Raw genomic sequence first — 11,835 nt, forward strand, 5'->3', positions numbered from 1 at the left:
GGAAGAGATAGACAATCTGTCTATCTCCGACGAACTGGACTCTTCTCGGAAGGACCAGTTTTGTCAAATGCTTCGACGCCATCTTCCGGTCATCAGTACTGGTAATGATGATGTGGGAGGGCGCTCAAGCACACCAATAAGCATCCACCTGTATGACGAGACGCCCATTTATCAGAGGGTTTGATGGTTTGCCAAACACGTCGCTGATGCCATCGAGGAACAGTGCAAGGAGTTGCATGAACTGGGTAATATGGAACTCAGCATCTCTCCTTGGTCTTCACCCATTATTCCAGTCTGAAAAAAGGACAATAGTATAAGGTTGTGTGTGGACTACTGTAGACTGGATAAGGCAACGGTCTCTGATAAGTTCCCGATGCCTAACATGGCAGATTCCGTATTTGGACTTCAAGGAGTCAAATACTTTACAACCCTTGACCTGGTTCGTGGATACTACCAGTTACTGTTAGCAGAGGACAGTGAAGAATACACGGCTTTCTCTACCACATTTGGACACTGGCAGTTCAGATGCTTGTCATTTGGACTGAAAAATGCACCTGCAGTGTTCCAGAGAGAAATCCAGAGTGTTCTCCAAGAGTTCCCAAAGCCAAGGTGGTTGTCTACATTGATGACATCTTGATACTTGGGTCTTCTTTTGAGGAACATCTGAAACTGGTAGAACGAGTTTTGGCTACTCTCTAGAAATATGGACTCAATATAAAACTCGGGAGATATTTTTGGGTTCAAGCCTAGGTCCAGTATCTTGGTCATCTGGTTGGACTTTCTGGTATGCGTAAGCTACCAGAACACGTCCAGAAAGTGGAGGACTTCCCTAAACCTACCACTGTGCGTGGGCTACAGGGATTCCTGGGACTGGTATCCCCATGTGCTCACAGATAGCCAAACCGTTATCTGCAGACTGGAAGATGTAAACCCCAAGGGACTAGAAAACTGAAATGGACTGCAGAAATGGATAGTGCCTTTGTGCACTTGAAGGAACTGATCAAGGAGGACATTATGTTGTCATACCCTGACTACTCCACTGATGCTAAACCCTTGGAGTTGTTTGTTGCCGCTTCGGGTGAGGGTGCTGGTGTTTGTCTGTGCCAGGATTCCTTAGAGCATCCAGGGGAGCGTCAGGTGATAGCGTACGACTCTATGACTTTCCTTGACTGCGAGACCTATTACAGTACTCTACCATTGAGCGTGAGTTGGCTGCTCTGCGATGGGGGTAAAAACCTTCAGGGCCTTCCTCTATGGTCAGTTCTTCGTGATTCATTCTGATCACCATTCCCTGATGTATCTTCATGACATGATGTGGACAGTCGTTTAGCACGGACACTGGAGGACCTGTCCAAATTTATCTTTATTGTTAACTACTGTCCAGGTGATCAGAATCCCGCAGCTGACTGGTTATCCCGCTGGCCCACATTAACTGACTGTCTGCTTGCTACTAAACCCACCACTCCCAAGCTGCCTACTGGGCTGGCTTTGTATAAGGAGGTTCGTGGTGGTCCAGATTCTCTCAGAATCCTTGGAGGTAGTCGTGAACTGCTGGACGGAAGGGTCGGGTGCCGCACCCGACTCAGCTGAAGGGAGCCAAGCTCCGGGATGCCTTAGTTCAGCAGTTTCTGAAGGATGCCAGTCAACTAGGCTTCAAACTGGACAAGACTAGCAGGAACATGATCAAGGCAATGCGTTTTCCAGGTACAGTCCCAGCTCTGGAGTTGCTCTTGGCAGCGTCTAAGATACTGATCCTGGAAATCTGTGTCCATTGGGGTCCCACTTGTTCTGTGGTCTATCGTGATCCATCCGTGACTGAGCCTCAGTGTGTGCATTTTCAGTGGCTGATAGAGCTCCGCAATTATGTCCCTCCAACTGACATGATTCTGGGCCATAAGGCGGAGGTTAAATCTTGTGTGCCTTATGCTAAGGGCTTGGTCATTGATGATCAGGAAGCACCGGAGGATTGTCCTGTAATCCAGTACGTGACAGAAAAGGCACCTCGTCAGTCCAGTTGTACACATGTCTCAACACTCGGCAGTAGGTATAGTAATGATATAGGAGACCTTATTTTGTGCTCTTGTTGAGTCTATACTGAGCCAACTTGGCATAGAGTACCAGGTATTGTCAGAAGAACAGTTAGAGGGGTTGGCTGGTTCCTGCACCAGCATTCTAGGCTACGTCCAGTTAGAGGTGAAGTGTCCTTCTGGGTGGAGGCTATCGCTGTATAACTATGCGGTGGTAGCTGCCAAAGACATTAACTTTTATTTTGTTCTTGGTAGGAATCTACTGGATGAAGACCACCTGACACTGAATTCACCCCGAGAACAGTTGGTGTGTGACCACACTACTGCTCTTCAGTTGTCTCTCAAGGTACTCTGTCTCCCCACTGCATACCAGACCACTGTTATGAAGGTGACTACCCCTGAACCTGATTGTGGAGTGTTCTCCGGGAATGCTCTTCTGTCCTTCAGTCAGGTGTCCAAGATCAAAGGAGATCATCAACAGATCCAATCTATCATCAAGATGACCTACTCCGGGGTTCCTGCATCTCGAGTTCCACGCTCCTATCTCCTCTATAGGAGATGTTGGTCTGACCTGGAAGTACACCAGGGTTTGCTAGTGAAGCGGAACCTAGACAGCTCAGTAGTCCCAGTAGTCACCTTCAATGTCCTGATTGACCTAGTTGCCGAGACACATCTCCAGAATGCTCACTGGGGGATCGGAAAAATGATTGCAATGCTCTGTCGACTTGTTTGGCACAAATCTTTGATTAGTGTAATCAGGGATATGTGTCGGACGTGTTGGGAATGTCAGACTTGTAAGGTTTCAAGGGAGGTGGTTGCCCCGCCAACCTTGAAAATAGTGACCTCTTCTCCTTTTGAATTGGTTGCTATGGACCTTGTGAGTCTCCCAACAACCAGTACTGGTTTTATTGGGTGTCTGATGGTAGTCGACCATTATTCCAAATGGGTGACAGCAGTACTCATAAGGACTAAGAAAAGCAGTACGATATGCCAGGCGCTTGAAGACAGAATCTTTCCTGTTATTCCTCGTTCCTTGAGTTCCAGTCCGGATATTTACTGATAACAGCTCTGAGTTTATTTTTCAGGAATTTACTGAGTTTTTGGAGCGGTACAATGTTGTACATGTGAAAACAACTCCGTATAAACCCTCTAGTAATGGTGCAGTGGAGCGGGTGAACCGTACCATTGCTGAGTTACTGAGGGTGATTTCTGGGATCTCGGAAATGGGACCAGTACTTATCCCGAGCAGCTCTTAGCTATAACCATTCCCACCACACTGAGATTGGCAGTTCTCCAGCGAACATACTGAAGGGTGCTCAAGATGTTGATAGTATCCTGTTGCTGTCAGCGGAAACGAGAGACCCATGGGCTGAAGGACATCCTTGGTACTAACCATTTAAGGAGGTTTCTCTGGTGCTTAAGAAGGTGCACCAGTTGGGACACCTTCAGACGATCAAGCTCATCCCTAGGTTTGAGAGGGTATTCTGTGTAACTAAGGTACACGAGAATAAGGTCACCTATGAGCTGTAGAGACTGCCTGATGGTGAACTGGTAAGAGCTCACCATATCCAGTTAAAGGCCTGGTTTGAACCTTCAGTTTATCTTAGGAGGCACTTTCTCTGGTATCCAAAGGATCCTGACCCTGTAATAGAGACTCAGAATAGTCCAGGACTCGTGGATAATAGTCCAACTTCCTCTGCAGTCTCTGAGAGTTCTGGTTTAGTAGTGATGGCAACTCCTATGGGGTGGCTGTAGTAGTCGCATAATACCTTTTGTCCCGAGATTGTAACAAGTCCCGACGACAGAGGAAAAGTCACTGTCCTACTAGAGCTATTACTCAGCCTAAGCCCATTCTTAGGCCAGCTAGGACTTATGAGAGGAAAAGAGCACTGGATGCCTGGTTATATCCTCCAGAAAATTTTGATGAGACTCCTGTATTAAAGCCTGAATCGTTTTGAGATCGTTTGGTCCTCCAACTGTGAGGGAACAGCCCCACTGAAATGTGTGAAACCCCAATTTTGTCTCCGGGATCAGTGGTTCACTTTCCTGTGCCTAAATTTCCAACACTCCAATTCTTAGCTTCCTTTTTTCGAGAGGAAGGTGTCGTTCATCCTCCAGGGAATTAGGAATTCTGGGAAGTTTCCAGTACAGTATTCCATTATGGGAAGTACTTTCTGTTGGCTCCCAGAGTCCCAGTCCAGATTTGTCAAGACCTGCTAGTTTATAAAGCCCTGTTTCTGACTTGGCAGTGTCTATTTATCCTGATTATGACTTTCTTGACTTTTTTCCACCCGATTGTGATGACCGACTGTTGCCTGAAAATCCCACCTCAAGTGGATTTAGTCCCTCATGGACTAGGTCAAAAGATCCTGTTCCTGACCTACCTTTAGTTCAGCCTTGAGTCCTGGAGTGGAGGCCTCGTCTCACTTACCAGACGAATACTACAGAGAGGGAGCTATCCTCCATTCCTGAGTCACCTCAGAATTCAAACCCTTTCCAACATTATGATGGTAAATCAAGACACTGGTCAGAGCCCGAAGCTTTAGTGGCACAGTCAGGTGCATCTAACCTGAATGCTACAACGCTGTTTGGTTCACCCGAAGCACAACCTTGCCCTGAGTCATCGCCTCATTTTTCAGGATTTTTATTGTCCTCTTCCAAGTCTACGGATTCTGTCTCTGGTTTACCTTGGAGAATGTCGATAACCCGCAAATACCCACTGTTATGCGAGGTTATCGATCGATTAAAGACACCCAGCTTATACCGGGAGAGTCGCCAGCAGATTGCTGAATTGCGGCGCATGTCCCAAGACAGAGTGTTGAGACTCGGAAGAACTATAAATCCCCCACTGAATTAATCTTTGAACAATTTTTTATAGCAAGTTTTGATAGTACAGTAATTACTTTTTTTTTTAGTCATGTTTTGATTCCCACATTGGGGTAGTTAAAAGGCTGTAGAAAGGGACATGTTGCGTGAGAAAATCTTTATTTAGTCACAGTTTGTATAACTGTTGCATTAATTGTTGTACTGTAAATTGACCTTGACCGTGACAGTTGTATTAGACTCAGTAAATTTTTATTATCCTGTAAAACCTGTAGTCCAGGGTCAATAAGTTTTTGTATTCATTTAAATTGATTTTGGACAGCAATTGGTTTTTTTCTTGATAGTTTCATGATGGTGTATAACTGTAATGCTGAAATGTTTCCTGTAAATAGTGTAATTTATTACAGTATATTGTATGGTATTTGGAGCATTGTTGAAAGGGATGGATGATAATCTAATTTTCAGTTGTAATGCACTGTATATCTTTTGTGTTTCCTGGTTCATTGTCTATTCCTATCACATTTTTATAATGAAACTGTTAAATAATGTACATAATGTAATACATATAATTTGATAAGTAGCTGAAGGGACAGATGATGAATTAAATCTTTTTTAGTTGATCATCCTACCTTTTTATCGAATTTATTTTTGTAAGGTAAAATTTATTCACTTGAATGTACAGAGTATGTGTGGGGTGTTGCTGTCAGTTACGAGGCACTAGCCGGGACTGACACACACTAAAACTTAAATTACATAAATGCATGGTAAATGTATTCACAAAACAGAGCCCAAAGCATCGTAATTCTAAAAATAATACTAGCTAACGTGACACTAGTGAAATTAAACTACATGAACACGAAATAAGAGGGCGGTCGGATACATGACATGACGCTCAATGGCTAGCTGGACTTGGAGGGCATGGCTCTCTCATCGCCTAATAAAGGTAAATAACCACTTCTCGAGGGGATCTAAAACGGTGAAAGCTAATTCAAACTGTAAAAGAAGAGGGTACTCGACTTAGACGACGAAGAGAAATCCATCATACGTGGAAAAACTCCAAAAAAGCTGAACTAAGCGCACTCGAAAAACCTTTGTACAAAGTAGGATCGCTGCGAAGAAAGGAATGTCATTAGTGACGTACAGCGGTATCAAGAGGGCCGATGGTATTTAACAGCTCCTCACCTATCCTTCCCCCCTAGTTTCCTAGACTGGTTCAAGTCTACTGGGTATGCAGATATATATGGTTATCTACGGATACATCCTTGATTATACACGATATCTTAGGATAGTCGTTCCGGGGGTTAGAACCCCATGATACCTGACGGTAATTCTCTTGTAATATCTCTCGCAGAAATATTATACAGTAGGAAGCTGCTGGAAGGAGCTTCCATAAGGACGACATGGGTATCTCACCCAAAAATAGATTTTTCCAAAGGTCAAAATCCATTTTCTTGGATGGGCTTGAGGGCTAATGGTTTGGATTTTATGAAAAACACCTAATTATTACATTTTTTATAGCCCTCAAGTGCCCCCCCCCCCCCCCAAAGAAATGCCTTAATCTGTTATTATTTCTTTTAACAAGTAATGACAGCAAGACCCTACACCCAGTAGGGAGACAAGTAGAGGTACAAGAATAGGAATAATAATGCATAATCCTGCACCTGTTTACGTTGCTGGTCAGTCTGATAAAGACTGTTGAAACGGATTTTGAGCAAAGCAAAAAATCAATTTTTAGGTGAGATAGCCATGTCGTCCTGATGGAAGGTTCCTTTAGGTAGCTTTCTAAGGGATATTTGCAACAGTGATACTCCCAGAGAAATAACTGTAGGTCTCCAGGATTCTAACTCCTGGTGCGAGTATCCTTAATATATCTTTAAGGATATCGCATAATATCAGGGGACGTATTTTTTGATACGACACGTAGAAATCTTCACCCCAAATAGATTTAACTCTTTGACGGGGAAGAGTGGCAAATGAAGGGGAGCCGTTATCAAGGTACTTGGTGGACCCCCTCCCTGTACTACTACGGCCCTTCATTTCTTGTTTCATTTAAGCAGGAATAGCCGCAGATTAAGTAGTTTCAGGTGGGAAAGAAGGGTGGGTCCGTCAGGACGACATGGCTATCTCACCCAAAAATAGATTTTTCGCTTTGCTCAAAATCCATTTTTTGGGCTCGGCCATGTCGTCCTGATGAAAGCTTACCAGAAAATTAACTTGAAAGTACTATATCTAAGATTTTGTACAAGTGCGTTTACTTTAAATGAGTTCCTTATATAGTCTCCTTGAACTATGTATATGACATTACCATTATTTATCATATACTCTAAGTTTGGAACTAACTTAGGGCTTCCTGCCCCCTACAGGGAAATTGTCGACTTCGACTGTAAGGATTCAAAGTTTGCATTTCCATAGGAACACGAGGGAAAATTCTTTGAGATTACCTGGTTGTTCTTTGAAAGGCATACTAACAAGGTATCTATTTAAGGAAAAAATAGAAAGGCTCTGGAATCTTTAATTTCGTGTTTGAGGGTTAAAAAAAGACGCAGATACACTTTTTGTTTTTATTTTAATAACCAAAACAAAATGATGATAATGTATCGTGAGAAGGAATCTAGCCTGCATATATAAACATCCTGGTTATATAGATATATTTTTAACCTGTAAGGGAAGAATATACATATGTTAATTCATTTGTTAATTTGTTTAGTTTCACTTGGATGTTGGATATGCTTCAACACTGTGTACAAATGTTCACATGGCAGTGGTGTTATTGGTTAGATTCTGCACCTATACAGAACAGTCAATAAATCACCATGGTGATTTTTACTAGAAGGTATTACACTCGAGGGTGCTAACACCTATTCACCCGATACACTATTGAGCCCCAAAACAGTCCACTGTTCATCGCAGCACTAAACGACAGGTTTTATGACACTACCTGCCGCCACCACAAAGTGTTTTAGTGTTTTTATCTCGTGCACTTGCTCCGCATAATGTTTGTAGAAGCCACTTGCTGATTTCCACCCCGTATAAGAGCGGAGCCTATCAAAGTCCATATGTTGACAGAAGTTCTACGAAGAAGCACCTTTTCTTGGATCGTGACCTGCGGGTGTACTGTCAGGATCCACTCTGCGAATAAAGTAGGTGAGTTTCGCCCTCAGTTGTTTTAGGGATAAGTTTGATGCTGAGGTTTCGCCTCGGAAGAGCTGTCCCTCCTTGAAGTCTGAAGTTCTTCGAAGATAGTCCTTAAGACACACTAATGGACATAGAGAGACATCTTCCTTCAGAGGGCAGCTCGTTTTTGGCGAGAAAGGTAGGATCAAGGAAAAGGTTCATTTTCCCACTTCTGTGAACTGAATATGGCCTTCATTCCTGGATAAGGCCACTATTTCACTAACTGGCGCCTGAGGCTATAGCAAACAGAAATATCACTTTGTGTTAGATCCTTTAGGGTGCAATCCTCATTGTTCATATTCAAAGTGAATTGCAAGACTTTGTCCAATGACCACGATATGGGCTTTGGAGGGGTTGCTGGTTTGAGTCTAGCCCATGCTTTCGGTATCTTATTGAAGATTTTATCTGAAACGCGTAAAGAAGAGGTCTAGTCAAAGCCGACTTACACGCAGTTATTGTGGTGGAAGCCAGGCCTTATTCGTGTAGGTAGATGAAGAAGGAGAGACAAAAATCTATTGATATTTCTGTTGATATCCTTGCTTTCACAAAAGAAGCCCACTTCTTCCAAGTCGATTCATATTGTCTCCTAGTTGAACTTGACTTGTATTCTTTTATAAAGTCGATCTTGTCTTTTGAGATCCCAAACCTTTTCTTGGCTGCTAGGGCAAGAAAATCATGAGATGTAGGTTGTTGATTCCCGAGGATGAAGCGTAGACAGTCGACTTCTGAACCAGTGGGGATAATACCAGGTTTGGATGAGGAAACAGCTTCAGTTTCAATTTTAGAACTAGAGGGAACCAATTGCTTCTGGGCCTTTTGGGGGCCACTACTGCTGCTGTTCCTCTGAAGAATCTTAGCTTGTTGGGGACCTTCAGCAGGAGATTGGTTGGTGGGAACAGATAGATTCGATTCCAGCAGTTCCAATCGATAGACATGGCATCTGTCACTTCTGCTTGAGGGTCCTCGTAAGGGGCTACATATCGGGGTAGTTTCTTGTTGTCGCTCGTTGCGAAGAGGTCGTTCTGCAGTTCTGGGACTTTTTCCAAGATGAAGGAGAATGAGTGTGCATCTAGGGACCATTCTGTCTCTATCGGCTTTTACCTGGATAGAGCATACGCCATCACATTGCGGAACCCTTGCAGGTGAACTGCTGATAAGTGCCATCTTCTCTTCCCTGCCAGGTAGAAGATGGCTAGCATCACGTGATTGATGTGAGGTGATCTCGAGCCTTGTCGGTTTAGACATCTTAATATCACCTCGTTGTCCAAGACCAGTCTGATGTGGACTGATCTGAGAGGGGATAGTTTCTTCAACGTAGGGAACACTTCCATAACCTCCAAAATGTTGATGTGAAAGGTTTTGAACTGGTGCGACCAATTCCCCTGCACTTTCCTTTGTTGGGAATGGCCTCCCCATCCTTCCAGGGAGGCATCTGTGTTTATTACCACTGATGGTTGACCACGGCCTTAGTAGCGTGCGCAATCGGGTCGGTGTCAACCTTTGTTGATCTCTTCGAGCGTTTGATGTGTATCTTCTCCAGACTCCTGACGCATCCTTTAACTGTGCTTTTAGCACTGGGTCTGTTACTGCTGCGAACTGGAGAGAACCCAATACTCTTTCCTGTTGGCGTCTTGAAATCTTGTTGAGTTTCAGTAGTCTCTTGACAGATCCCGCTGTCTCTCTCCTCTTCTTCGGTGGAATGGAGAGACGGTGTGACTGTAAGTTCCAATGGTTTCCTTACTATTGAAACTCCTGACCTGGAGAAAGGCGAGACTTCTTGCGGTTGATCTTGAAGTCTAGATGCTCCAGGAACTGAATCACCTTTCTGGCTGCTTGTAGACAAGCCGTCTTGGATGCTGCCTACACCAGCCAATCGTCCAGGTATGCTGCTACCTGAATGGCACGACGGAACTGTGCTCTACATTTCTTGTATATGACTAAATTCTCCTCAGTACGGCGCATGCGCAATCGAGTTAAAGACTTTCTTGTGGCTCTGTGCAGGGCAGTTAGTTCTGATGACCACCAGGGGACTGGTCTTCGTCTGAATATCCCTGCAGTTTTGGGAATGGAATTGACTCCTGCTGTGTGAAGGGTTCCATTAAGTAAGTCTATGGCATCATCAACACTTTAAACTTTTCTGCATTTCCTTCAATTTCACTTGACTCCCAAAATCTATCCCAGTCCGCCTTATCAAGATTCCATCGAGGCGATCTCTGTAAAGGTGGACCATTGTTGGTGTTTATGATGATTGGTGCATGATCACTAGTATGCCAATCATCTAATGTTCTCCAATTAAAATCGAGAAGACAGTTAGAGCTTGCAACTGATAGGTCAATGCAGGACAAGGTACCTGTCTGAACATGAAAATGTGTGGGCTCTCCTGTATTAAGGAGTCCGACATGTTCATTCTCCAAAATTGATGATACAATATTACCCCTTGCGTTTGCCAAAACATCACCCCATAAAGAATATCTACTATTAAGATCTCCTAGTAAGAGAAAAGGTTGTGGGAGTTGTTTAATCACCTCTACAATATTATCATATGAGATGTTATCATTTGGAGGCAAGTAAAGAGAACAGATTGTGTATTTTCTCCCTATATCAATCTGTACAACCACTGCCTGCAGAGGGGTACAGATAGACAAAGATATTTGGGGAACATCTCTACGAACGTATATGAAACTTCCCCCATGGCTCCCTGGCTCATTGATCATATGGTGTCCTATAGCTAGCTAACATACAGTACTCTTGAGGACAAGGAGTATTAGCATCGAGCTTGCTTTCTTGTAGACATACAGTTATAGGGGAGTGCTCATGTATGAGGAGCCTAAGTTGTTCATATTTCGCCCTTGAACCCTGGCAATTCCATTGCAGAATGGAGGAAAAAACTAGGGTTTATTTTTGGGAAGACACCTTAGATGAAGTCTTCCCATTGGCAATATTTGATCTAACAATATTTCCTGGTGGTATCTCTAGAGAGGATCTTTATATAGTGGGTTTTGTGTTCCTCTTTTTCTTTGTGTCCTTTTGATCTACTTGTTGAGAAGAATGGTGAACCTCAACTTGAATTTCTGATTCGTTCAATTTACCTTCTAGTTGATCAGAAACATCAGCAGACAAGATATCATATTTATTTGAAGTCGTGACTTCAATGTTTCTTATGGTTGGAGGCGAGAGAGATGGAGGTTTCTCTCTTTTTCGATTAAAAGGTTGTGATGTCAGGTTTTTGCACCTTCCCCACTACAGGTTCACCAGGTAAATTTGTTTTAAGTGGAACCTCCATCAGATCAGGCAAGGACACGGCCTGAGAGAGGTTTGTACTATTGTTTAGAATCGGAGTAGTTGGCTTTTGAATAACTTTCAGATCTTTAAGTATCTGTTTTTATTTTTCTACAATTACTGTATAGATTTTCGATGGGACTTTCAACCTCTTATCTACTTTCATTTGTTTCTTTATCTTAGAAATAGAGATATAATTTTCGTTAGTGTGGTTTGGCAAGTTTTTCTTCAAAACCATTCAAAATGGTTGCCCTGGTCTTATCTGCTTTTCAAGAGCTCTTTTTTGAGCCTCTTTAAAAGTAACCCTTTCCATGTTCCTAATGGCCTGAATTTCTTTTTCAAAAATAAACTTAACCACAGGTTTTAGATGTAGCTGGGTGTGCTTCCCCACAATGTATGCAATTAGTGTTTTCTGTGCATACTCCATGTCTACGTTTTCCACAGTTGGCACAAACAGCTGGCTTATTGTTTAGTTTTCCTTGCATTTCTGGCTTAAATGGCTGTACATTTGGCAATGATAACATTGCAATGC

The sequence above is a fragment of the Palaemon carinicauda genome, chromosome 30 (assembly GCF_036898095.1).
Source record: "Palaemon carinicauda isolate YSFRI2023 chromosome 30, ASM3689809v2, whole genome shotgun sequence".
In the NCBI taxonomy this organism is placed as follows: Eukaryota; Metazoa; Arthropoda; class Malacostraca; order Decapoda; family Palaemonidae; genus Palaemon; species Palaemon carinicauda.